We start from the raw sequence: 27,866 nt of genomic DNA on the forward strand, positions 1-27,866 counted from the left end.
TACAATCTAATTCACTCTTGATGAGAAAGAATGTGAAGGGTTCTTTTGTCATTACTAATGGGTTCAGTTTCAATTTCAGGAGAGAAGATGGGGCCCACATGGTAATCATCTCACAAAGCAAGGAAGTCAAAGTGTACTTACACTTTGGAACTCAACACACGCAGAAGACATGTAAGAAAAGAGTTGGCGCCTCTTCCCACGCTAGGCGCCACTCCCATGGTTGACATTTTCTAAATTCTGAATTCTTGTTTAAGCTTTTGCTTTGTTTACTTTTTGAATAAATAATCATGCTAGGATAGTTTATGCTTTATGCTTTGTTTTAATTCCTGTTTAAAGTCTTTATGAGTTTTTTTTTTTCAAGATAGAAAATGCCATGTATTTCAAGTATTCATTTCAACATAAATAAAAGTAGAGTTTGTATTCATAAGAGTCACTATGAGTTGTGCAAAAATAATAGAGAGACCAAGCCCAAGAGAGATCATCAAACAAACTAAGAAATATGTAACCAAGTGTAGGACCTTGGATGAACTAAAAAGAAAATGAGTCATGGAAGAGCAACTAGTCCTAGAAGGTACAACAAGGGGAAGGTTAAGGGGTGTTCCTTGAATATCCATAGAACCAAGAGGTAGTAAGCAATAAAGGCCCAAGGCTCTGAGCATCAACTACTGGGATAGAAAAAGAAACATTAAAAAGCTCAAAAAGAATTAAAGATCTTAGTAGATGCTTGTGGTGAAGATGTGTCAAGAAGAGACCTGGGCAAGTAAATTCTTAGGGGTGTCTCAACACATAATACCCTGAAACCAACTGGTTTGGGAGTGCTAATTGAAAGCTTAATTAAAGGGTTGTCTTGAGACAAAACACTTAGAGTCGTGGTCAAGAAAGCAAAACAACCCTTACTACTTCAAGGTGACAATCAATAGAAAGGACCCCCAAAGCCTATACCTGAAAGAACCCTCAAGGATCCAAGAGCTTTTCATGACATTAAAACATTCATACATGTGTTGAACACTTAGTCTTACTCTTAGTTGTATTGCAATCACTCAAAGCCAAGGCCTCAAGTTATAAAGGTTTACTCACATTGATTTGCTTGGGACAAGCAAAACTTAAGTTTGGTGTTGTGATGACTTGCATCATCAACCCTTCTTTATTGCATAAAGAAAACCATAAAATAGCATAAATCTTATTTGATCAGTACAATTCATGCATTATTTGATGAATATTATGGTACACCATTTTGAGATGAGTTGTGCTGAATTTCAGGTGAAAAAGGCATAAAAAATGGGAAGAAGACAAACAAGAAGCTGGGCGTGTGAAACTGGCGTGCCACTTGGGAGCAAACGCCACAAAAATGCACTGGCGTGGCACGCCAGGAGCTAGGCGTGGCATGCCAGTACTAAATTCCAGAGAGGGAGATCCAAGCATGCATGTGGACGTGGCACGCCAAGGACTGGGCGTGGCATGCTAATACATTTTTCCAGAGAGCTACAATGGAGGACACAAAAGGAGCGTGGCACGCCAGGCTGGGCGTGGCACGCCTGACCCATCAACTACTATGGGCGTGCCACTTGAGCAAAGGGGCATGGCACGCCAACTCACCATTCCAAGAAGAACCTTCACTATGGCGTGCCACTTGGCGTCGAAGGCGTGGCACGCCAGCCCCAAGAAGTTACTTGGGCGTGCCACTTGAGAACCCAGGCGTGGCACGCCAAGCTTGAACAGTTCACGAATCCATGAGCGTGCCACTTGAACAGCATGGTGTGGCACGCTGGTACAACAATCCAGAGAAGGGGCTGAAGGTAATTGAAGACTAGGCGTGGCACTTGAGCAACCAGGCGTGGCACGCCAATGCACAAAGGACCAGAAGCAAGGACTGGGCGTGCCACTTGGTATCGAGGGCGTGGCATGCCAACCTTATCATTTCACTATGGCGTGCCACTTGAAGGCTGAGGCATGGCACGCCAACCACTGGAACCAAGACACGATTATGGGCATGGCACGCCAGCCTTTGGGCATGGCACGCCAGCCTTTAGGCGTGGCATGCTGGTATAAGTTTCTAGAGAGGATGAAGGAAGCCAGTTAAAAGGGGTGTGCCACTTGATATCGAAGGCGTGGCACGCCATTCACCATTCTTCACTTAGGCGTGCCACTTGAGCAACCAGGCGTGGCACGCGAGTGTCATTCAGAGAGCAAAAATGGGGTCTTACGCGTGCGCGTACAACGCGCTTGGGCGAGGGGGAGCGAAATAGGGAAGGGCGCGTGCGCGTACCGTGCGCGCACGCGTGCATGGAGTTGGGCTAGGGGCTTAGAGTTGGCCCAACCCAGGCCTAACTCTCTGGAGACTGGCCTGGGAGTCGCGCTACTAGACCTGCGCGCACGCGGCAAGTACGCGTCCGCGTGCATTTTGGGGAATGGAGAACTGCGCGTGAGCGTACAGTGCGCGCACGCGTACATGAGATTGGGCCTTAGGCTTAGAATGGGCTTGAGGCACGCCCAACTCTCTGGTCCATGGCCTAGTTTGGTGGCATCGCGCAGGGACGCGCGCGCGGCAAGTGCGCGTCCGCGTGTATTGACGAATTCGTGAAATGGCGCGCAGGCGCGATGCGCGCGCTCGCGCAGATGGGATTGGGCCTGGGGCCTAGAGCCAGCCCAGAAATGGCGTAACTCTCTGGAATTTGGCCCAAGCAGTTGCAGCAGCAGATCGGCGCGGGCGCGGCAGATGCGCGTCCGCGCGAGCTTTCAGGATCTGATAGTTGGCGCGCCCGCATGTAGTGCGCGTCTGCGCCTCCTCTTTTTTTTTTTTTTTTTTTTTTTTTTGGGTGTTCCCCTTAGTGTTCACAACTCTTATTCACTCAATCATCATAGAATTCACAAAAAATGCAAGTTTTGGTATGATTCATCTACTACTAAACACATCATGCATGTGACTAAGCTAACAATTAAATTGTACCAACAAATTATGTGAAACATCTACCTACAATGGTAACTCAGATCACCTATTAGGCAAATTTAAAAAGGGAATGAAAAGAGTTTACCATGGTGGGGTGTCTCCCACCTAGCACTTTTAGTTTAAGTCCTTAAGTTGGACATTTGAGATGCTTATTGTCATGGTGGCTTATGTTTGTACTCATCCCTGAATCTCCAAGGATCCTTGCTTCTCAATTGGTTGACAGAATTTCCAACCATATTCATCAAGCTTGGGCAAAGTTCTACCCAAGATATGAGTCCCCATAGTTGGTCTTCATTTAGCGAACCGGGATCCCATATCTTGTCTTCACACCCATCCGTTAGTTGAGTTTCATGGTTTTGTCGGATGAGCGGTTGACATAGAGGGGATTGACTCATAGAATTCTCTTTACTCCACCAATGCTTCCTCCTAGATCCATATAAAGTAATTCTTGTCCCAACATCATCCCTATACCTTGAGGCCTTGGCCTTGATGAGCCTAATTCCTAACTTGCAACCACTACACAACTCATTTTTGCTTTTAATTCCACAAAGAGCTCTAAGTTGTCCATCCGTTTCAATCAAACCATATTCAAGCGAGAAAGTGAAGCGTATGGATAAGAATTTTACCCACTTGAAGGTTGTGTTGGATGGTAATTTGGGGAGAGAGGCTTCCCCACACTTAGACAATGCAAGGTCTACTTCCTTGTGCTCTTCCTTGTGTATTTCCACCTCTTGACGATTCTTCTCACTTTCAGCTGCATCCTCTTTGTTACGTGGCTTGGTGTTATCTTCAAGAACTTCATCTTGTTTAATGAGAGGCGATTCAATTTTGGATAGAAATTCATTGATGAACGAGGTCATCTCTTGATCAACCTCTTCATATTCTTCAATTTCAATATACACCATGCCAACGTTCTCCTCTTGGTAGCTCTCTTTCTCATTGCTCACCAAGGGTATGGGAGGTTGTGCACACTCTTTTATACTTTCAACTCCATGTCCAATGGGAGAGGATTCCATTGTAGAGAGAAATTCATCCATGATTGAATCCATCTCTTGATAAGCCTCTTCCAAGCCTCCAACGATGATATGCCTTGGAGGTTGCGCACCCTCTTCAACATTAATATCAAGCTTCTTGGAAGAGTGCTCCATGATGCTACATTCCCTTGGACTTTCAACATCTCCTAAATCTTCAACCGCTTCTTCCTTTTCTTCAATGATTATAGCTTCCTCTAGTTGCTCCAATACAAAATTTGGCTCCTCCTTCTCCACCAAATTTTCCAATTTCTCCTTCATGCTTTGCTCTCCTTTTGACTTTTCACATGTGGTCACGGAAGTACCTTGAGTATTCAAGCATTGGCGGGCTAAAGTGTGCACCACCTTGGTCAAATTGGTCACAAACTCAAGTGTATCCCGCTTCATGGCTTCTTGTTCTTGGAGTAACAAAGTAAGATGATCGTCTATTGGGGCTCGGGGTGAATAGGAAGGTTCATTATTTTGGAGAGAGGGTTCATGGTAGGAAGGCGGTTCTTCTTGGTAAATGTATGGAGATGATGAGTATTGAGGTGGTTCTTGGGGGTAATCTTGATGTGGTTGTGGTGATTCTAGAGGTTCTTGCTCATAATGGCCATAAAAGTATGGTATGGATGATTGGTTATATGATGGATATGGATCATAGGGTGGGGCTTGGTGATGAAAGGCTTGTGAGAATGGTTGAGGTTCATGTTGAGGATGAGATTCATAGGCATATGATGGTGGTTGTTGAGTGTCACAAAAAGAATCATCATAGCCGCTAAGTTGGCATGCACTAGGATGGAAATTATACCTATAAGTATCCGGAGGTTGTTGCCAATAGGAGTGATCAATTCCTTGAGGCTCCTCCCATCTTGGAGTGTTCCATCCTTGGTGCATGTTAGCATTGAAGTTCACATTCCCTACAACACAATTAGAGCCAAACTCATAGCCAAAGTGAGAATTCATTATAGAAAAACAAAATAAAACTAACAAAATCTAGTAACAAGCAAAAGACAAACTATTTACACTATTCACATATGTACAATAACCAATAACATAACACCATTGCTCATCCCCGGCAACGGCGCCATTTTTGACGATTGGATTTTTTTGACGGTTTAGAATTTCACTAATGAAATCTCGTTGTAAAGTATAGTTTCTAAACCAATCACTAATCCTTTCATACAAAAAGTTGTTTGTCACAAGTACAAACCCCTAAAATTTATAAACCGAAGTATTGGACCTCGGGTCGTTCTCCCTAGGACGTACAATGAAGTGTCTCATTATTGGTTATGAGTTATTTTGGGGTTTTGGATAAGAAGCATGAAAAGTAAATGGCAATGAAAATAAACTAACAACCATAGAAGGCTCTTGGCAAGGTATGAAAATTAGAAATCCTATCCTAGTTATCCTTTTCAATTGTGACGAGATTTGTTCATTGCTACCACTTAGTTAACCCTTACTAATTAAAGGAAAGTCAAGTGGATGAATCAATTTGATTTCTCAAGTCCTAATCAACTCCTAAAGGAATGACTAGCTTTGGAGGCTTTCAAATCAATTAGCAATCTCTCCAATTATCAATCAACAAAGGAATTAGATAACTCAAGTGTCACTAATTACTCTACCTAGGCCAAGAGGAACAAAATCTACACTAAAATCCAACCAAGCATTTCATCAAACACTTGGAAGGCACAAAAGAAAAGTATAGTCAATCACAACAAGAATGAATTCTAACTACAATTGAATGTAAAGAATTAACAACAACAATCAAGGAAATCACAATTATCATGAATTACCTCAAATTGCATTATTGAAAGAAAACCAAGGAACAACAATATATCCAAAACAAAATGAAGAATTACAATTATTAAAGCACACCACTAGAAAGAGGAAGAGGAGAACATTAAGAATTGGTAAATGAAAAGTGAATCAAAGCATGAGTTAAACCTAGATCTAAGAAGAGAGATTAACCTAAACCTAATCCTAATCCTAGAGAGAAGGGAGAGCTTCTCTTTCTAGAAACTAACTAAAAAGCTAAAACTAAACTAATGGTAACTAACATCTAAAGTGATCAATGATCCTCAGTGATCAATCCTCCTTTTTCCCTTAATCCTTCATCCTTTTATTCCTTTCCTTTAGCAATTTGGCGCCAAAATGGGTTCAGAAACCCTCTCAAATCGCCAGGCACGTGTTGCATTAATGAGGTCATGTGCCAGCATCGGCGCGTGCGTGCATGGTACGCGTGCGCGTCCCTGGTCGATTCTGCAATGTGCGCGCAAGCGCCTTGTGCGCGTGCGCGTGCATGGCTGACTTTGCTTCTTTGACTTTTTATGCTTCTCTCCACTTGTATGCTTCCTTCCTTGCTTCCTTTGATCCATGCCTAGTTTCAACCTGAGGTTACTAGCAAACACATCAAGGCATCGTATGGAATCAAACAGAAACTAGAATTCACCAAGACAAGGCTTAAAAAGCATGTTTTTACACTTAAGCACAATCATGGAAGAGATAACAAAACCATGCTAATTCTTAGGCTAAATGTGACAAAGGTTATCAAAATGTTCTAAATTCAAGGCAAAACAAACCGTCAAATTGGGGTTTGTCAGGCGTGGCACGCCAAAATAGAGGAACCACTCACTCACAAAAGGGGTGTGGCACGCCAGACCCTGGGCGTGCCACGCTAGTTCAACTTTCTAGAGAAGCTTAGCCAAGCAAAGAGCAAGGGCGTGGCACGCCAATTCAAGTTTCCAGAGGCAAAGAGAAGTGAGAAAGGCAAGGGGCGTGCCACTTGGGTTCGAAGGCATGGCATGCCAACATAAGAATTTCACTATGGCATGCCACTTGAGTTCGAAGGTGTGGCACGCCAAGGTTGTTAGAGGGACGAGCGTGCCACTTGAAGGATTGGGTGTGGCACGCCAAGCTAGAAATAAAGGGCACGTGACATGCCAAAAAAGCGCCAGCCACACGCCAGCTGAGAAGTCATGCTTATTGAGTGTTTTCTTTTCCCTCCAAAATGTAATTTTCCTTTTTCACTTTTGTAATTCTTTTATTTTACTAGGAGTAGTATAAATACCCCCAAGGAGTACTGAAGAAAGGGGGTTAAGCAGTCAGTTTTAGATCAACTTTTACACTTCACTTTTGAGTTCTTTTTGAGCTATGAGTAGCTAACTTCCCTCTCATTGAGAGAGGGAGCTCTGTTGTACTTGATGGATTGATAATAGTGAAATTCTTCTTCTCTTCATCTTCTCTTTGATTTGCTAGAAGGAATTTTGTTCTTAATGCTTAGTGTTCAATTATCTTGGAAAAGAGATTGAATGCAATTGGGTTTCATAGGAACCTTGGGAAAGGAAACATGAAATCATGCTTGAAATCCCTTCTCACACTAGAGTAGAATCTGTGTTTTGGTGTTTGGATATGTGACATATAACCCTCTCTCTACTTGGACCTATAATGGTGTGTGGTATAATCAGGGACCAAGCATATCTCTCTTCATGAGCAATTAGACCAAGGAATTGGCTATTGATCAAGATCTGAGAGATTGAGTCACCAAGGGATTGGGACTCAATCAATCATGATTGCCAAGAGGTCAATGAGTTGCATGATTGAAGAGGATATAAGCTAGATTTGATCCAAAGAGACAACATCTCCCAATCTCAATGAATTTCCCCATTCTTATCTATCCATTTCTTTACAGTTTATTTTTACATTCAGCAATTCCCCATTCCTATTTACATTCAAGTCATTTATGATTCTGCACTTTACATTCTGCCATTTATATTTCTGCACATTATCGCTTTTCTTTATATTCTAGTCATTTACATTTATGTCCTTTACAATTCTGCACTTCACAATCCTATTGATCCGCTTAATTAATTCATCAATTAATTAAAACTGCTCGAATTCACCAATCTCTATGGATACGATCCCACTCCACTGTGGGTTATTACTTGACGATAATTTTGGTGCGCTTGTCAAAAGAACTAATTCACCAATTTTTGAATGGGGTGTGAATTTGACTCATCAAGAAGTATGAACTACTATATATTTTTGGAAAGCTCTAAAAGTTAGCTTTCTAACGCCACTGGAATCATATCAATTGGACCTCTGTAGCTTGAGATATTTATGATTGAGTGAAGAGAGTTCAGGGTTGACAACATCATTCGCCTTCTTCTCTTTTTTTGTTGAAACTCTACCAAATCTAGTCGAATGCTACCTAAAATAAACAGAATTGTACACGACTCAAAGTAGCATCCATAGTGACTAAGAGATAATTAATTCTTGATTAAACTCAACAAATTGAATGCAAATTCACTAGGAAAAGATAGGAAAGATGCTCACGCATCACAACACCAAACTTGAATTGTTGCTTGTCCTGAAGCAACCAAAATAAGTGCAAGATTAAGATGTGAATTTGCATGAGAAGTGAGAGTTTAGTCATGTTCAAGTCTATTCTTAAAATGGGGTTTATTCATTGTAACTCTAAACAGTTTTGGCATCTCACTTTCCTTTGAATCGGAGGGATGTTAGTGTCATTCGGAATTAGAATCCGGATCATATTATGAATTCTCTGATCTTTATACTCCAGTTTAATCCTTGAACACAACAAAATTTACTTTAATTCTCTTTGCTTTGGTGCTTTGCACCTTGAGCCTAGCCATGACTTTAAATGTTTTGTCTCAAGCTTTACTTGACACAGAATCACCACAAGCACTTGACTGGGGGAACTCTTTCTAAATTCTGATTTTTTTTTAGTTACTCCCAAACAGTGGTGCTCAAAGCCTTTGGCGTACTCTGCTGAATACATTTGGTCACGACTCTAAATATTCCGTCTCAAAGGTTACTTGAAACAAGAATACCACAAGCATATAACTAGGAAAACAACTCTTTGAGCTTTTGATTATTTCAGACTCCCTAGTCATTGATGCTCAGAGCCTTGGACCTTGCTTTTATGCTTATTTTGCTGTCTCTTTTGCTTCAAGGATTAAATTTTTGTTTATTTAAGAGAAGTCATAATAATTTTCTAAATCCTTGTTCCTCATACATCAACATCCCTTAATTCAACTTCAAATATGCTCTGTTTATGTCATTCATTCAGAGTTACAAATAACACCACCACATTTAAGTAAATATGACTAATCTTAGATATAAACTCACTCTTTTTTCATGCATTACATCACCTTTTTTTTCAAGCTCAGTGAGCAATACATGAGACACCGTTTCAGAAAAAAATCAAATAGCAAAATAAACAGTAAATTAAACTAGGACCTAGGAATTGAAATAACAACTGATCATGCAATAACAATGTAGACAGAAAAATAGAAATATAACATAGTAAGAACGGGAATGAATATAGAATGAAAGGAACTCAACCACCTCAGTTATTCTAGTGGCCGTTTCATTGTTCAGGTTGTGCTCCTCCGTGAAGATGATTCGCCTCCCTTTGGTGCCATTAAAATAAACAGAAAAGTCACAAGCGAAGCGACAACACCAAAATTAAAAGTTTGCTTGTCCTCAAGCAAAGAAAATCTGAAAACAGGAAGAGACATAAAAAGTGCACGGAGAAGGAAAAATAAAAATTAAAAAAATGATAAAAAAGGGTTAAAACTAATTAATATATATATATATATATATATATATAATGATTTATTTATTCATTTATTTATGTATTTATTTATTAGATTTTTTTCTTTATATATATATATATATATATATATATATATATATATATATATATAAACGATTGATAAGGGGGGGTTATATACGTAAAAATATATAGGAGGGGGGAGGGGAATAATATATATATATATATATATATATATATATATATATACACACGTATATAAAGGGGGGGGGATAGTATATACATATACATATATATATATATATATATATATATATATATATATATATATATATATATATATATATATATATAGATGTTATATAAGGGGGGGTGAAGGGTGGGACGTATGAAGGGGGTCACGGGTTATTGGGGCTGTGTTTAAGGGGCATGGGATCAGGAGGGGTCAAGGTTGAAGGGATTTTGGTTAGAAGGAATAAGTGTGGTCAAAGGTGGAGGGTGTATGGTCTTGGGGGTCACGGGTGTGGGGAGTTGGTGGGTGTGTTAGGAAGGAGTTGGGGTTGATATAGAATGAAAAGGGGTAGTGTTTATATAGGAGGGGGCTTTTGGGGAAGAGGTGTTGGTTTGAATAGAAAATTAATGAGGGGGTAGGTGGGGTGGTCACGGGAATAGGGGAGGGAGTATTGGAGGGCATGGAATAGATGGGAGAAAAGGAGAGGGAATCAGGGAGGGTCACGAGAAAGAGAGGGGATCAGGGAGGGTTGATCAGCCTTCATGCTGAACGTGGTTCTCCATGCTGAACTTGGAATTTTCCAAGTTCAGCGTGGACTTGGCGGAGACTCCCTTCCAAATTACACGCACATGCCACGTTGAACTTGGAAAATTTCAAGTTTAGCGTGGAACTGTCAGACTTAACCTTCTCCAGAGTGTTCAAAAATTTTTTTAAGTGTCCGATTCCTGTTCTAAAAAATTTTGCATAACCAAGCATACGTAAAACAAAGGGAAAACAGTAAAACTCAATAAAAATCAAATAAATAATAAAATCAACGCAACGGAAAATTAACTAAGGATATGAAATTATCGAGTTGCCTCCCGACAAGCGCTTCTTTACCGTCACTAGCTTGATGGTCAGCTCCTCTAAGGAGGAGGATCATAGGAGCTCAGCTCTTCACCCCTTACTTTGAACTTCTTTCCTGTGTCTCCATAAATTAGCTCAATATTCTCCAGAGAGAAGATTCTATTTACTGTATAAATCTACACTGGATTGCTAGTCAACACTACCTTCATTCTTGGGGAGAAACCATCAGTGGGGATCTTTTTGTTTCTCTATCCCCTAGGTATTTTCTTCTTTTTGGGAGCCTCCTCCTTGGTGGATGATGCATTCCCGGCACCAAACTTAGGTTTGATATCAGGAGGAATTTTATTGATTGTCACCAAAGGAGGTTTGAGCTGCAGATTCTACTGTCCGTCATCAGGGGGTTCTTGAAAGTTTGGATCAATAAGCTCAGTCTGCATGCACCTCTCTTCTTTACCTGCTGAATGTATATCTTTGAAGACATGAAAGACCAGTTGCTCATTATGCACTCTGAGCACTAATTCACCCACTTCTACATCAATTAGAGCTCTCCCAGTGGCTAGGAATGGCCTTCCTATAATTATATAGGCATTCTTATCCTCCCCCATGTCAAGAATCACAAAACCTGCTGGGAGGAAGAACTTACCCACTTTGACCAAGATATTCTCCACTAATCCATATGTAGGCTTTAGAGATTTGTCTTCCATTTGTAATGCTATCCTTGTGGGTCGTGCCTTTTGGATTTGCAGCTTCTTCATCACAGATAAGGGCATTAGATTTATGCTTGCTCCTAGATTACATAACGCTTTCTCAAAGGTTGTTCTCCCAATGGTGCATGGAATTTGAATGCTCCCTGGATCCAGCATCTTCCTTGGCCAGTTATTCTGAATGATGGCACTACACTCCTTAGTCAGGACCACTGTCTCATCTCCCTTTAAAGGCTTCTTCTTTGATAATAGCTCCTTCATGAACTTGACATAGAAAGGCATTTGCTCCAAAACCTCAGCAAAAGGAATATTGATTTGCAACTTTCTGAAGACTTCCAAGAACTTTGAAAACTGCTTGTCTTTGGTCTCCTTTTGAAGTCTCTGAGGATAAGACATTTTAGGCTTGTACTCAAGATCTTTTGGCAATGTAGGATAAGTGTCAAGAGAGTCTGGGAATGGGTTGTCTGCACGCTTTGGAGGGACGTGCTCTACTTCTTCCTTCTTGTCCTCTGGAGCTTCTTTTTCAACTGGCTCCTCATTAACTTGTGCTTTCGTACTTGCCACTTGTCTACTTATTAAGGTGATAGCCTTGCATTCCTCTCTTGGATTTGGAATTGTGTTACCAGGAAGGCTATTAGTGGTCCTCTGATCAATTTCATTAACTTTTGTGGCTAATTGACCTGCTTGAATCTCCAAGTTCTTGATTGATGCTCTGGTTTCCTGGCTAAAACTTGCCAATATTGTTTCTAAATTATTGTTCTGCTGGGGCTGAGAAGTTGGTTGCTGAGATGACTGAAACTGGTGGTTATTAAAATTATTCTGTTGAACACCACCCTAAGAATTATTATTAAAATTTTGTGGCCTCTGAGGTTGCTCTCTCCACCCAAAATTTGGGTGATTTCTCCACCCCTGATTGTAGGTCTTAGAGTATAGATCATTGTTGGAATTTCTAGGAGCACTCCCCATGTAATTGACCTGTTCAGAAGAGGATTGAGCATAATCATAATTATCATTTTGCACAAAATCACTTGTCATGTCATAAGAGACCTCTTGAGGTGGATTTTGGGTGTTGACAGATGAGACTTACATGACACCCATCCGCTGAGTAAGTAGATTTATTTGCTGAGACATAAGCTTGTTCTGAGCAAGAATAGCATTAAGAGCTTCTACTTTCATAACACCTTTCTTCTGAGGAGCCTCAGAGTTCACAGGATTCCTGTTAGATGTGTATAAATATTGGTTGCTAGCAACCAATTCAATCAGCTCAATAGTCTCCTCCGGTGTCTTCTTCATGTGCAATGAACCACCTACAGAATTATCTAAGCACATCTTAGACATTTCACCCAAGCCTTCATAAAAGATATCTAGTTGGGTCTATTTGGAGAACATGTCTGGAGGGCATTGCCTAGTCAGTAGCTTGTATCTCTCCCAAGCTTCATCAAGAGTTTCACCATCCTTCTGCCTGAAAGTCTGAACCTCCACCCTAAGCTTAGTTAGCTTCTTTGGTGGGAAAAATTTAGTAAGAAACTCAGTAACAACCTTCTCCCAAGTATCCAAACTCTCCTTGGGTTGAGAATCTAGCCATAGCTTTTCTCCATTCCTCAGAGCAAATGGGAAGAGCATGAGTTTGTACACCTCAGGATCCACTCCATTTGTCTTCACAGTATTATAAATCTGCAGAAAATTAGAAATAAATTAATTTGGGTCTTCTTGCGGAAGACCATGATACTGGCAGTTTTGTTGCACCAATGTGACCAATTGTGGCTTCAACTCAAAGTTGTTTGCAGCTATAGGAGGCACCACAATGCTTTTTCCATACAGATCTGCAGTAGGAGCAGAGTAAGAGCCAAGCACTCTCCTTTGTTGCTCATTCCCATTTGGATTCTACAGCCTTGCAAAGTCTTACTTGTTGCAAACGTTGCCTCAAAGTTCTTTCAGGTTCAGGATCAAAGTTTAAGAGAGGTTCTTTGTCTCTGTTCCTGTGCATACACAGACAGAAGACAAGAAAGGATGGAACTCTCTATGTCAGGGTGTAGAGAATTTCCAGTGAGGTACCCTGTGTAAAGAGATAAAAGTACTGAATAAAACAAACACTAAAATTCAAAAATTACTATTAAAATTAAGACTAAAAAAATTGGAAATTATTAGGCAAATTAAATAAGAAAAATTAAAATAAGACTAACTAGGAAACACCAAACTTAATTTTAGAAATTAAGAAAAAATATTAGTTCTATTTATTTATTTATTTATATTTTTTTTCGAAAATACTAAAGCAAAATTTAAATAAAATTAAAATTAAAATGCCTAATCTAAGCAATCAAACAACTAATAGTTGTTAATCACTATCAATCCTTGGCAACGGCGCCAAAGTTTGGTGCAGAATTTATAACCACAAACTAACCGGCAAGTGCACCGGGTCGTACCAAGTAATACCTCAGGTGAGTGAGGGTCGATTCCACGAGGATTGAGGGACTAAGCAACAATGGTTGATTAATTTACTTAGTTAGACAAGCAAAAAATAGTGTTTGAGAGTTCAAAAGCATTAAACAGTAAATTCAGAATATCAGAAGATAGGCAAGTAAATAAGTTGGAAAAACAATATGAAGAAGGTAGTTAAGGCTTCAGAGTTATCTATTTTCCAGATTGACTTTTCTTATTAATTTATTTTAATCATGCAAGATTTAACTCATGGCAAAATATATGTGACTAGACCCTAATTCCTTAGACCTTTCTAGTCTCCTCTAACTTTCATCAACCGCCAATTCTTTGGTCAATTAATTCCAATTAGGGGGTGAAGTTTAATTCTAGTTATTATGCCACAAAAATCCTAATTACCCAAATATAAGAGGATTATATGTCACGTATCCCGTTAAGTCCAGATAATCAGAATTTAGGAGAATTTGTTTTTAACCTGTTGTTCAAGTAAAGAGCCTTTCCAAGTTATACAGGAACTCAATTAGAAAGAGGGTCATACTTCCGTTCTACCCAAATTCATAAGATAAAGAACGAAAAAAATTCTTAAATTATAAATCAGTACATGAATTAAAATACAAAAACAATAGAATCAATCCATACAAATAGACAGAGCTCCTAACCTTAACAGTGGAGGTTTAGTTGCTCATGGAAAAGAGTGTAAACTAGGATTCTGGTAAACTGTAAATTGGGCTGAGGTGGAATTATCCCTAGAAGAGAAGTTTCTTTTCTCTTTTATATCTAATCGTAATTAATTTAAAATCTATTTTATAAAACTAACATAATATCTTTTGCTATTTTAAAATAAAAATAAATTTTAAATCAGAATTAATTAAATAATCCGCGCTTTGTAACGTGGGGACCACTTGGCTTCACTAGGATCCACGCCTAACATGGCAAAGAGCTGTGCCTAACTTCATGCTGTTCACCACACAAGGTGCCTAACTTGAACTGAAGAGGAAACAATGTGCCTTACTTGAGATGGGAGTGAGCCTTACTTGAAGTGGCCAGTGTGTGTTGGTGTGCATTGCTTGAGAACTGCGCCTTACTTGAAGGAAGTAACTTCTCTTGCGTGTTGTTGTTGAGCATTGCGCCTAACTTGAGAAAGGTGCAGTCTTGGCAGAATTGATGGAAAAGAAGCATGAACTATTATATATCGTTGGAAATCTCTAGAAGTTAGCTTTCCAACGCGACTAGAATCACGTCAATTGGACCTCTATAGCTTGAGATATTCAGGTTTAAGGGCAGAGAGGTCAGGGTTGACAGCATCATTCGCCTTCTTCTCTTTTTTTGCGGAAACTCCATCAAATCCAATCGAATGCTATCTAAAATAAACAGTATTGTACACGACTCAAAGTAACATCCATAGTGGCTAAAAGATAATTAAATATTGATTAAACTCAATAAATGAATGCAAATTCACTAGGAAAAGATAGAAAAGATGCTCACGCATCAACTCGGTAGGGTCCTTTCCAGTTAACTGCTAGCTTCCCCTCTCCCGGTCGACTTGTTCCAATATCATTTTGGATTAGGATGAGGTCATTGTTGGCAAAGCTTTGCTTTACTACCTTTCGATTGTATCTTGAGGCCATTTGACGTTTTAACGCCTCCTCTTTGATCCGAGCTCTTTCTTGGATTTCTGGAAGTAGGTCGAGCTCTTCCCTTTGGAGTTGGGACTTGGCCTCTTCATTGTAGTGGATCGTTCTGGGGGATCCTTCTTCGATTTCTACCGGGATCATTGCCTCCATTCTGTAAGCCAATCGGAAAGGTGATTCCTTTGTGGTGGAATGCGGAGTTGTTCGATATGCCCATAGGACTTGTGGGAGCTCTTCAGCCCAGGCTCCCTTTGCATCCTGTAATCTCCATTTTAACCCAGCCAATATGACTTTGTTAGCTGCTTCTGCTTGTCCATTAGCTTGTAGGTGTTCTACGGATGTAAATTGATGTTTTATTTTCAAGTCTGCTACCAGCTTCCTGAAGCCTGTTGATCACATGCATCATCTACCCTTTCTTCTTGCATAAAAAGGACCATAAAAGGGCATAATCTTATTAAATCATTGCAATTCATGCATCAATTGATAAACATTATAGTATATTGCTTTGAAATGGGTTTGTGCTGAATTTCAGGAGAAAAAGACGTCAAAAGGGGGAGAAAACAACAAAAGAAGCTGAGCGTGTGAAACGGGCATGCTACTTGGAGCAAACGCCAAAAAATCACATGGGCGTGGCACGCTAGAAGTTGGGCGTGGCATGCCAGTACTAAAGTCCAGAGAGGATCCTCCAGCATTCACATGGGCGTGGCACGCCAGGAGCTGGGTGTGGCACGCTAGTACAACTTTCCAGAGAGCAAAAATGAAGGCCACCAAAGGGGCGTGGCACGCTAGGCTAGGCGGGGCACGCCAAACTTACCACTTAATCCATGGGCGTGCCACTTGAGCAGCTTGGCGTGGCACGCTGGTACAAAATTCCAGAGAGGAAGTTAAAGGTTAAAAAGGCTGGGCGTGCCACTTGAGCATCAAGGCGTGGCACGCCAAGTTTCCACCCTTACCTGAGCGTGCCACTTGAGCATCTGGGCATGGCACGCCAAGGTACAAAGAAGGCCAAAGCAAAGGCTGGGCGTGCCACTTGGTGTTCGAGGCGTGGCACGCCAGCTCAAGATCCTTACCTGGGCGTGCCACTTGAATACTAGGCGTGGCACGCCAGCTACTGGAACCAAGGCAAATGATGGGCATGGCACGCAAACACCTGGGCATGGCACGCTGGTTATACTTTCCAGAGAGGGAGAAACAAGGCCAACCATATGGGCGTGCCACTTGGTATCGAAGGCATGGCACGCCAGCTTTAAAAATCAACTGGGCATGCCACTTGAGTCCCAGGCGTGGCATGCCACCATCACCAATCACCCAAGAGAAGAGCTGGGCGTGTCACTTGAGTTCTGGGCATGGCACGCCAAGCAGAGATGCCAAGCACATGAAGGGCGTGGCACGCCAAACTCTGGGCGTGCCACGTTAGTTTAACTTTCCAGAGAGATAGATCAAGCACATAGCATGGGCATGGCACGTCAAACCCTGGGCGTGCCACGGTAGTTCAAATTTCCAAAAGCTAGCAAAGAGAGGGAAAAGGCTTGGGCGTGCCACTTGGGCTCGAAGGCGTGGCACGCCAGGCTAACCAAGGCTTTAAAAAGGCCTGGGCGTGCCACTTGGGCTCGAAGAGAAGATGGTCTTTAATGTCTTTAAGGCAATGAGTTACCCCAAGGAATGCATAGGAGAATGCATGATGGTGGACACCATTGAACAGATAGTTCAAGGAGTTTTGGAAGAAGAGCAATGTGAAGGAGCTATTGAGCTAGAGCAGCAAGCATCAAGTGGAGAACAACCACAAGGAACCATGGAGAATTCAATCATGTTGAACCTCAAAGACAGTAAAGAAGTAGAGGCACCAAAACTCGAGTTGAAGACCTTACCACCAAGCTTAAAATATGAATATCTGGGTGACAACAACACCTACTCGGTGATCATCAATTCAAGTTTGAGTGAGGAGCAGGAGGAAGAACTTGTCCAAGTGCTGAAACAGCACAAGGACGCCATAGGCTGGACACTTGCAGACTTAAAAGCAATCAGCCCTTCAATGTGCATGCACAAGATACTACTTGAAAAAGGTGCTAAACCCTCAAGGCAGCAGCAAAGAAGGCTGAATCTAACCATGAATGAAGTGGTCCCAAAAGAAGTATTAAAGTTGTGGCAAGCAGGGGTAATCCACCCCATCTCAGACAGCCCTTGGATAAGCCTGGTGCAAGTAGTCCCAAAGAAAGGAGGGGTCACTGTTGTACCGAATGAGAAGAATGAGCTGATACCCATAAGAACTGTGACCAAGTGGCGCATGTGCATTGATTATAGGAAGCTTAATGAGGCCACTAGGAAGGATCATTTCCCCTTACCTTTTATGGATCAGATGCTAGAGAGATTGGCTGGACATGATTATTACTGCTTCTTGGACGGTTATTCAAGCTACAACCAAATTGTTGTAGACCCCAAGGACCAGAAAAAAACTTCATTTACTTGTCCATATGGTGTTTTTGCTTATAGGAGAATGCTCTTTGGATTGTGTAATGCACCTGCAATATTTCAAAGGTGCATGCTCTCCATATATTCAGACATGATTGAAAGATTCATTGAGGTGTTTATGGATGACTTTTCTATATTTGGTAACTCATATTCTGATTGCTTACACCACTTAGCCTTGGTGCTAAAGATATGCCAAGAGACCAACCTCGTTTTAAACTGGGAGAAATGCCATTTCATGGTTACAGAGGGGGTGGTCCTTGGTCATAAGATCGCCAAAAGGGGCATAGAGGTGGACAAGGCTAAGGTGGAGGTGATTGAAAAGTTACCCCCACCTTGTAATGTCAAGGCAATTAGAAGTTTTCTAGGACATGCTGGCTTCTATAGGAGATTCATTAGACTTTTCCAAGGTTGCCAAACCTTTGAGCAACCTACTAGTCTCTAATGTACCTTTTTGTTTTTTATGATGAATGCATGATAGCTTTTAAAGAACTTAAAAACAAACTCTCCTTTGCGCCTATCATAGCACTACCATGCTGGGATTTACCTTTTGAACTGATGTGTGATGCATCAGATTTTTCTGTGGGTCCTGTCTTAGGACAGAGGAAGGATAAATTGGTACATGTCATTTATTATGCTAGCAAGGTTCTTAATGAGAATCAAAGTAACTATACCACTACAGAGAAGGAATTACTTGCCATTGTCTTTGCTTTTGATAAATTTAGATCATATCTTATTAGTTCTAAAGTAATTGTATTCACTGATCATGCATCACTCAAATACTTGCTCACCAAACAAGACTCCAAGCCCAGACTAATAAGATGGATTCTGCTGCTCCAAGAATTTGACATTAAAATTAAAGATAGGAGTAGAGTAGAGAACAAAGTGGCTGACTAACTCTCAAGAATACCACAAGAAGAAGATGGGGTACAGCAAGTTACAGTGAATGAAAGCTTCCCTGATGAGCAGTTGATGATGATACAAGAGGCTCCTTGGTTTGCTGACATAGCCAACTTCAAGGCTATTGGAGAACTACCAACCAACATCAACAAGCATATGAGGAAAAAGCTAGCCAAAGATGCTAAACACTACATCTGGGATGAGCCCTATTTGTTCAAAAAGTGTGCTGATGAAATCTTGAGAAGGTGTATTTCCCATGAGGAAGGGCAAGAAGTGCTTTGGCAGTGTCATGCATCTGCATATGGAGGCCACTTTAGTGGAGATAGAACTGCAGCCAAGGTGCTACAATGTAGATTCTACTGGCCAACCATCTTCAAAGAGGCAAAAGAATTGGTGACAAGATGTGATGAATGCCAAAGGGCTGGCAATTTACCCAAGGGAAATGAGATGCCACAGAGGTTCATAATGGAGTTAGAATTGTTTGATGTGTGGGAAATTGATTTTATGGGACCCTTCTCATCCTCATACTCAAATAGTTATATATTGGTGGCTGTGGATTATGTTTCAAAGTGGGTAGAAGCCATAGCCACTCCAACAAATGATAACAAAGTTGTAATGAGCTTTTTGAGGAAGAACATCTTCAGCAAATTTGGGGTGCCTAGAGCTCTCATCAGTGATGGAGGGACACATTTCTGCAATAGGCGACTCGAAGCACTCCTTTCCAAGTATGGAGTCAAGCACAAGGTGGCAACCCCATATCACCCACAGACCAACGGGAAAGCAGAAATTTCAAACAGAGAGCTTAAAAGAATTCTTGAAAAAACTATTGGAAGCTCAAGAAAGGATTGGTCTACAAAACTGGATGATGCACTATAGGCCTACAGGACAGCCTTCAAAACACCTATTGGAATGTCTCCATACTAATTGGTGTTTGGTAAGGCTTGTCACTTACCAGTTGAGCTTGAGCATAGAGCATTTTGGGCTATAAAAATGTTGAACTTTGATGAACAAGTTACTGGAGAAAGGAGGCTTATGCAGTTAAATGAGCTGGAGGAGTGATGAGCGGATAATTTATACGCTTTTTAGCAGTGTTTTTAGGTAGTTTTTAGTATGATTTAGTTAGTTTTTAGTATATAATTATTAGTTTTTAAATAAAAATCACATTTCTGGAGTTTACTATGAGTTTGTGTGTTTTTCTGTGATTTCAGGTATTTTCTGGCTGAAATTGAGGGACCTGAGCAAAAATCTGATTCAGAGGTTAAAAAACGACTGCAGATGCTGTTGGATTCTGACCTCCCTACACTCGAAGTAGATTTTCTGGAGCTACAGAAGCCCAATCGGTGCACTCTCAATTGCGTTGGAAATTAGACATCCTGGGATTTCCAGCAATATATAATAGTCCATACTTTGCCCGAGATTTGATGGCCCAAACCGGCGATCAAAGTTAGCCTAAAATTTCTGGCGTAAAACGCCCAAACTGGCACCAGAATTGGAGTTAAACACCCAAACTGGCACTAAAGCTGGCGTTTAACTCCAAGAATAGCCTATGCACGTGAAAGCTTCAGTGCTCAGTCCAAACACACACCAAGTGGGCCCCAGAAGTGGATTTCTGCATCATTTACTTATTTCTGTAAACCCTAGGCTACTAGTTCATTATAAATAGGACCTTTTACTATCTATTTTCATCTTGGATCATCTTTAATCATTGATCACTTTGATCTTTGATCCTTGGAACTTGTATGTTCACGTTTGGGGGCTGGCCTCACGGCCATGCCTAGACCTTTCACTTATGTATTTTCTTCGGTGGAGTTTCTACACCCCCATAGATTAAGGTGTGGAGCTCTGCTGTTCTTCATGAATTAATACAAGTACTATTGTTTTTCTATTCAATTCACGCCTACTTCTTCTCTAAGATATTTGCTCGCACTTCAACCTGATGAATGTGATGACCCGTGACAATCATCATCATTCTCACTTATGAACGCGTGCCTGACAAACACTTCCGTTCTATTTGCAATAGCTTGAGTGTGTATCTCTTAGCCTCCTGGTTCACGACGCATGGTTGTCTCTCCTGACAACAGAGCAATCTATTCCGTGAGATCAAAGTCTTCGTGGTATAGGATAGAACCATTGGCAGCATTCCTAAGATCCAGAAAGTCTAAACCTTGTCTGTGGTATTTCGAGTAGGATCTGGGAAGGGATGACTGTAACGAGCTTCAAACCTGCGAATGTGGGGCGCAAGCGACAGTGCGCAAAAGGACAATGGTCCTATTCCGACGCTAGCGGGAACCGACAGATGATTAGCCGTGCGGTGACAGCGCATATGGATTTGTTTTCATCCGATAGGATCATACAGCTTGCCATGGAAGGAAGTAACACATGGTTGGAAGAAGGAAATAGGAAAGCAGAGGTTCAGAAGCAACAAAGCATCTCCATATGCTTATCTGAAATTCCCACCAATGAATTACATAAGTATTTCTATCTTATTTTGTGTTTTATATATCTTTTAATTATTAGAACCTTATAACCATTTGAATCCACCTGACTGAGATTTACAAGGATGACCATAGCTTGCTTCAAGCCGACAATCTCCATGGGATCGACCCTTACTCACGTAAGGTATTACTTGGACGACCCAGTGCACTTGCTAGTTAGTTGCATCGGAGTTGTGAAGAAGTGTTGAAATCACTATTTCGCCATACGAAGTTTTTAAATCACAATTTCGTGCACCAAGTTTTTGGCGCCGTTGCCGGGGATTGTTCGAGTTTGGACAACTGACGGTTCATCTTGTTGCTCAAATTAAGTAATTTTATTTTATTATTAAGCTTTTTATTTTCAAAAAAAAAATTAAAAAAAAATTATTATATGTTCTTCAGAATTTATAAGAATGAATTCTAGAGTTTCAGATGATGCTTTTATCATCACAGGAGCTGGTTGATTCCCATCAATTTGGCTGTTGTATGTAAGGTCCTGCTGAAGCTTGGCTAGCCATGTCTAATCTTTTTAGACTGAAGCTTTAGACTAACATTGCATGATTCCTAGAATTCATATAAAAAAAATTTTGAATTTCTTTATTTTCTTTTTCAAAACAATTTTCGAAAAATACAAAAATTTTTTTGATAAAACCATGAAAATAAAAAATAATGTGTGTTTATTGTTTAAGTCTAGTGTCACATTTTAAGTTTGGTGTCTTGAATATTTGTAATTTTTTTGCATTTTTCTAAAATATATGCATTATGTTCTTCATTGATCTTCAAGTTATTCTTGATGATTTTCTCTAGTCGGATCTTTAAATTCTCTTGTTTGGTGTCTTTTCTTATTTTTCATATGCATTTTTGAATTATTAGTGTCTACAGAATGAAAATTTCTAAGTTTGGTGTCTTGCATGTCATTCTTTTCTTAAAAATATGTGTTGATGTCCATCTTGACATTCAACGTGTTCTTGCATGCATTGTTTATTTGATCTTAGTTATTCATGATTAGTTTCATTTTGTAGTTGCTCTCTCTCATCATTGAAAATTCAAAAAAATTTTCAAAATTATGTATTTTCAAGTCAATAATACAAAGAATTGAAGATTCAAAACATACAGCCGAGAAATTACAGAGAAAAAGATGGGCATTCAAAACACCCAGTGAGGAAGGAAAACTGGCGTTTAAACCCCAGCCAGGGTACCTGGCTGGGCGTTAAACACCCAAAAGGGTAGTCTTTTGGGCGTTAAACGCCAGAATGGATACCATTCTGGGCGTTTAACGCCAGGACAACACAAGGAAGGTAAGTTAGTTTTCAATTCAAATCTTTTTTAAATTTTCATAATTTTTCAAAATCTATCTTTTCCAATCAAATCTCTTCAATCATATCTTTTTCAAAAATAAAATCTTTTTCAATTTTCTTCTCAAATTTTTGAAAACCTTGCTAACAATTAATATTTTGATTCAAAAATTTCAAGTTGTTACTTGCCTATTAAGAAAGGTTCAATCTTTAAAATCAGATCTTTTAGTTTCTTATGAGTCAAGTAATCAACTTTAATTTTCAAAAAAAAAAATCAAATCTTTTTGAATTATTTTTCAATCATATCTTCTCAACCACATCCTTTTCAAAATAATTTTCAATCATATCTTTTTGATTACTGATTTCAAAATCTTCTTCAAAATCACCTAACCACTTTCTCACTTTCAATTTTCGAAAAACCACCAACCACTTTTTCAAAAATTTTTTTAATTATTTTAAAATTTTTAGTTTTATTTAAAAATTTGTTTTCGAAAAATTTTCCCCTTCTCACCTCTTTCTATTTAAGGACTAACACTCCTCCTCAATTAGCAATTCGGACTCTCTCTCCTTCTTCATATGTTCGAATTCTTATCTACCTACCTCATCCCTCTATTCCTATTTTTCTCTGACACCTCAAGGAATCTCTATACTGTGACATAGAGGATTCTTATTCTTTTCTATTCTCTTCTTTTTCATATGAGTAGGAGCAAGGATAAGAACATTCTTGTTGAAGCTTATCCGGAACCTGAAAGGACCTTGAAGAGGAAGCTAAGAGAAGCTAAAGCACAACTCTCTGGAGAGGACCTAACAGAAATTTTCGAAAAAGAAGAAGACATGGCAGCCGAAAATAACAACAATGCCAGCAATGCAAGGAAGATGCTTGGTGACTTTATTGCACCCTCTTCTGACTTCTGTTGAAGGAGCATCTCAATTCCTGCAATTGGAGCAAACAACTTTGAGCTTAAGCCTCAATTAGTTTCTCTAATGCAGTAGAATTGCAAGTATCATGGACTTCCATTGGAAGATCCTCATCAGTTTTTAGCTGAATTCTTGCAAATCTGTGATACTGTTAAGACCAATGGGGTTAATCCTGAGGTCTACAGACTTATGCTTTTTCCCTTTGCTGTAAGAGACAAAACTAGGACATGGTTGGACTCACAACCTAAAGAAAGCCTGAACTCTTGGGAAAAGCTAGTCAATGCTTTCATGGAAAAGTTCTTTCCACCTCAAAAATTGAGTAAGCTTAGAGTGGAAGTCTAGACCTTTAGATAGAAGGAAGGCGAATCCCTCTATAAAGCTTGGGAAAGATACAAGCAGTTGATCAAAAGGTGTCCTTCTGGCATGCTTTCAGAATGGAGCATCATATGCATATTCTATGATGGTCTGTCTAAACTGTCCAAGATGTCATTGGACAACTCTGCTGGAGGATCTCTTCATCTGAAGAAGACGCCTGAAGAAGCCCAGGAACTCATTGAAATGGTTGCAAATAACTAATTCATGTACACTTCTGAAAGGAATCCTGTGAATAATGGGACAACTCAGAAGAAAGGAGTTCTGGAGATTGATACTCTGAATGCCATACTGGCTCAGAATAAAATATTGACTCAGCAAGTCAATATGATATCTCAAAGTTTGACTGGAATGGAAGCTACATCCGACAGTACTAAAGAAGCTTCCTCTGAAGAAGAAGCTTATGATCCTGAGAATCCTGGAATGGAAGAAGTGAATTACATGGGAGATTCCTACGGAAACACCTTCAATCCTTCATGGAAGAATCATCCTAACCTCTCATGGAAGGATCAACAGATGCCTAATCAAGGCTTCAATAATAATAATGGTGGAAGAAACAGGTTTGGCAATATCAAACCTTTTCCATCATATTCTCAGCAACAGACGGAGAATTCTAAGCAGAGTAACTCTGACTTAGCAACTGTAGTCTCTGATCTATCTAAGACCACTCTCAGTTTTATGATTGAAGCAAGGTCCTCCATTAAAAATTTGGAGGCACAAGTGGGTCAGCTGAGTAAAAGAGTTACTGAACTCTGATGGGAAAATTTGTGGAAAAACGAATTTCCAAAACACCCAAAACTCACCGGCAAGTATACCGGGTCGCATCAAGTAGTAAAACTCATGTGAGTGAGGTCGATCCCACAGGGATTGATGGATCAAGCAACTTTAGTGGGTGATTAGTTTAGTCAAGCTAACATTGAAGTGAAATTTGATGGAATGTAGCCAACAGAAAGTAAATGGCAGTGAATTAAAAGTTGCAGAAAGTAAATGAGCATAAACGTAAAGGGCAAGGAATATAAATTGGCGAAATCTTAAATGACAAGAAATGTAAATTGCAAGAATCTTAAATGACAAGAAATGTAAATTGCATGAAATATAAAGGGGAGTGGGTGCTGGAAATGTAAAATTCAACAGGAAAGTGTAAATAGCAATCAAATAGAGAAGTAAAAGATGCAGCAGATTCAAACAGATTTGGAAAATCACTTGAAAAATCAAAACAGAAAGCAGCTTGGCTCAATTGCAAAATCTAAATGAGAGGTTGAAGATCTCAGGAGCTCAATGAGACTAGAAAACAATTCTAGATCTCAATCCCTTCCTTGATCCAACAGCAAACAGATTGAAGAAGAAATAGAGATGAAAGCAGTAAAGAGAGCTTTGATTCCAATCACAATTCACTGAAATTATGTAGACAAGCAAACAGAGAGAATTCCCAAGGTGAGATTGAAACAGAATTTCTTCAATTCTCAACCCAAGATTCAAAACAAAAAGGAAAAAAACTAAAAGAGAGAGCTCTCTAATCCTAGTGCTCCCTAGTGGAGCCAGCCTCCATACTCTCTAATGGAGCTCGCCTTATATAGGCTTTTACAAAATGAAAAATGAAAATAGTATTTACAAAATAAAATTCCTAATCTAACTTCTCTGTGTGCCTATAAGTGATGTCAATTGGGCTTTGCTTGCTTTGGAGTGGAATTGGGTTGAAGATGGATTTGGATGGCCTTGGTCTTAAGGAGAAATCTGTGTGCAAGTTGGATTGTTGAGCAATTCACGTTTGAGTCAATGTTTGAGGCAAACGTTGACTCAAACGTCTTCGTGAAACCCACAATGCAGATCGGCCCCTTGCTGTCATCCACATTTGAGCCAACATTTGAGGTCAAACGTGAGCTCAAACGTGACCTTTCCCAAGCAGCTCTTCTAGCCAACGTTTGGCCTAACGTTTGAGGCAAACGTTGGCGCAAACGTGGCTCATCATCAATCAGGGGTGCTCTTTGTCCTCTTGTCAACGTTGCCAATTTTATGCCCACTATAGACTATTATATATGGTTGGAAAGCTTTGAATGTCAGCTTTCTAACCCAATTGGAATCACCTCAATTGGACATCTACAACTCAAGTTATGCTCTTTTGAAGGGGACAAGGTCGCTGGTGTTGCTGTCACTCACGTTTGACCCCACGTTTGAGGTCAAACGTGAACGCAAACGTTGGAAACATTGCCAGATTCGGAAGCTCAAACGTGCTGTCCACCCCATACTATTATACACTGTTGGAAAGCCCTGAATGTCTACTTTCCAATGCAATTGGAAGCGCATCATTTGGAGCTCCACAGCTCGAGTTATACTCCGTCGAAGGTGTAGAGGTCAGTTGGCCTCACTGCAGGTTGCCACCATGTTCGTTTATGCACATTTCGGGGCAGTTTTCTCCCTCAATTTTAGTGTCCACCATGTAGTGCCATATATGCTTGGAAAGCTCTTGATTCCTACTTTCCATTGCTTTTTGAATCACCTCATTTGGAGCTCTGTAGCTCAAGTTATTCTTGTTGGAAGTATGCCCCTTCATGCTGTTTGGCGCCAACGTTTGACCTCACGTTTGAGGCAAACGTTGGCTCAAACGTTGCTGCCTCCAGGGATGCCATTTCTCTTGGTATTCCTTAGCCAACGTTTGACCTCACGTTAGAGGCAAACGTTGGCGCAAACGTTGAGCTCCTGGGTGGCTGTGCTGATGAAGCTTCCTTGATTTGGTCATGGGCCACGCTTTTAAAAGCGTGGCCTAAGGCTCCAAAGTGTGCTCCAACTTCAAAGTGTGCCCAAAATTCCTCTTTTCTTCTTTTTAGCTTATTTTGTGCTCTTTTTGCTTCTTTTTCTTCTTATTTCCTACAAAGTTTATCAAATCAAAAGATCAAAGAAATATACCATTTAAGCACCAAAGAATGCAATATTTAAGCACTAATCATAAATTTCTTGTATGAAAAAGCATAGAAAAACATGACATGGTGACATGTCATCAAACTCCCTCCTAGTACTCTCCCAAGCAATACAGAAGAGAATCCAAAAAGAAAGTGCAAGGCCATAACTATAACCTACATGGCCGAATCTGGAGTGGAAGAAAAGGCAGTGATTTCTAGTGAGGAAGGCCTCAATGGACGTCCACTGGCCTCCAAGGAGTTCCCTAATGAGGAACCAAGGGAATCTGAGGCTCATACAGAGACCATAGAGATTCCACTAAACTTACTGTTGCCATTCATGAGCTCTGATGAGTATTCTTACTCTGAAGAGGATGAAGATATTGCTGAAGAGCAAGTTGCCCAATATCTAAGAGCAATCATGAAGCTGAATTCCAAGTTATTTGGTAATGAGACTTGGAAAGATGAACGCCCTTTACTCACCAATGAACTGAATGACTTGATTAGGCAGACATTACCTCAGAAGAAACCGGATCCCGGAAAATTCTTAATACCCTGTATGATAGGCACCATGACCTTTGAGAAGGCTCTGTGTGACCTAGGGTCAAGTGTAAACCTCATGCCCCTCTCTGTAATGGAGAAACTAGGGATCTTTGAGGTACAAGCTGTAAGAATCTCACACTAGATGGCAGACAATTCAAGGAAATAGGCTTATGGACTTGTAGAGGATGTCTTGGTAAAGGTTGAAGGCCTTTACATCCCTGCTGACTTCATAATCTTGGACACTGGGAAGAATAAGGATGAATCCATCATCCTTGGCAGACCCTTCCTAGCCACAGCAAAAGCTGTGATAGATGTTGACAGAGGAGAGTTGGTCCTTAAAGTGAATGAGGACTACCTTGTGTTTAAGGCTCAAGGATCTTCTTCTGTAACCATGGAGAGGAAGCATGAAGAGCTTCTCTTAATGCAGAGTCAAACAGAACCCCCACATTCAAAGTCTAAGTTTGGTGTTGGGAGGCCATCATCATGCTCTAAGTATCTGTGAGGCTCTATGAGAGCCTACTGTCAAGCTGTTGACATTAAAGAAGCGCTTGTTGGGAGGCAACCCAATTTTTACTTATCTATGTTCAATTTCTATTGTTATTTTATGTTTTCTTTAGGAT

At 40.3% G+C, this 27,866-nt stretch overlaps 1 non-coding gene across 1 annotated transcript; it reads right to left on the reverse strand.

Moving 5' to 3' along the window:
• Positions 1-23,758: 23,758 nt before the first annotated feature.
• On the reverse strand, positions 23,759-23,862 carry LOC112781664 (small nucleolar RNA R71). The gene has a single exon (XR_003192428.1). It is a non-coding gene; the product is annotated as a small nucleolar RNA R71 (small nucleolar RNA).
• Positions 23,863-27,866: the final 4,004 nt, after the last annotated feature.

Source organism: Arachis hypogaea, chromosome 19 (assembly GCF_003086295.3).
Source record: "Arachis hypogaea cultivar Tifrunner chromosome 19, arahy.Tifrunner.gnm2.J5K5, whole genome shotgun sequence".
In the NCBI taxonomy this organism is placed as follows: domain Eukaryota; kingdom Viridiplantae; phylum Streptophyta; class Magnoliopsida; order Fabales; family Fabaceae; genus Arachis; species Arachis hypogaea.